The sequence below is a fragment of the Trichechus manatus genome, unplaced genomic scaffold (assembly GCF_000243295.1).
Source record: "Trichechus manatus latirostris isolate Lorelei unplaced genomic scaffold, TriManLat1.0 scaffold00004, whole genome shotgun sequence".
In the NCBI taxonomy this organism is placed as follows: Eukaryota; Metazoa; Chordata; class Mammalia; order Sirenia; family Trichechidae; genus Trichechus; species Trichechus manatus.
The window spans coordinates 12,157,334-12,158,425 of NW_004443940.1; positions in this window are offsets into that span (position 1 = coordinate 12,157,334).

The window sequence follows — 1,092 nt, forward strand, 5'->3', positions numbered from 1 at the left end:
ACAAAAATTTATACATACATTGTTATGTGACCCTAATTGCTCTCCCTATACTGTGACAGCACACCCCTCCTTTCCACCCCTGATTTCCCATGTCCATTCAACAAGCTTCTGACCCTCTCTACCTTCTTATCTCACCTCTGGACAGAAGCTGCCCATTTAGTCTCATGTGTCTACTTGAGCTAAGAAGCACACTCTTTACAAGTATCACTTTATGTCTCATAGTCCAGTCTAATCTTTGTCTGAAGAGCTGTCCTCGGGAATGGTTTTAGTTCTGGGTTGACAGAGAGTCTGGGGGTCATGCTTTCTGGGGTTCCTCCAGTCTCAGTCAGACCATTAAGTCTGGTCTTTTTAGAATTTCAGTTCTGCACCCCACCTTTCCCCTGCTCCATCCGGGACTCTCTGTTGTGTTCCCTGTCAGGGTGGTCATTGGTGGTACCTGGGTACCATCTAGTTCTTCTGATCTCAGGCTGATGCAGTCTCTGGTTTATGTGGCCCTTTCTGTCTCTTGGGCTAATACTTTCCTTGTGTCATTGGTATTCTTCATTCTCCTTTACTCCAGGTGGATGGGACCAATTGATGCATCTTAGATGGCCAATTGCTAGCTTTTAAGACCCCAGACACCACTCACCAAAGTAGGATGCAGAACATTTTCTTAATAAACTTTGCTATGCCAATTGACCTAAATGTCCCCTGAAAGCATGGTCCCCAGACCCCCACCCCTGCTACTCTGTCCCTCAAAGTGTTTGATTGTATTCAGGAAACTTCGTAGCTTTGGTTTAGTCCTGTTGTGCTGACTTCCCTTGTAGTGTGTGCTGTCCTTCCCTTCACCTAAGATAATTCTTCTCTACTATCTAGTTATTGGTTAACCCTCACCGTCCCTCCCCACCCTGGTAACCATCAAAGAATGTTATCTTCTGTGTTTAAACCTTTTCTTGAGTTCTTATAATAGTGGTCTTATACAATATTTGTCCTTCTGTGACTGACTAAATTCAGTCAGCTTAATGCCCTCCAGAATCCTCTATGTTATAAGACGTTTCACGGATTTATCGTTGTTCTTTATCATTGCATAGTATTCCACTGTGTAAATATACC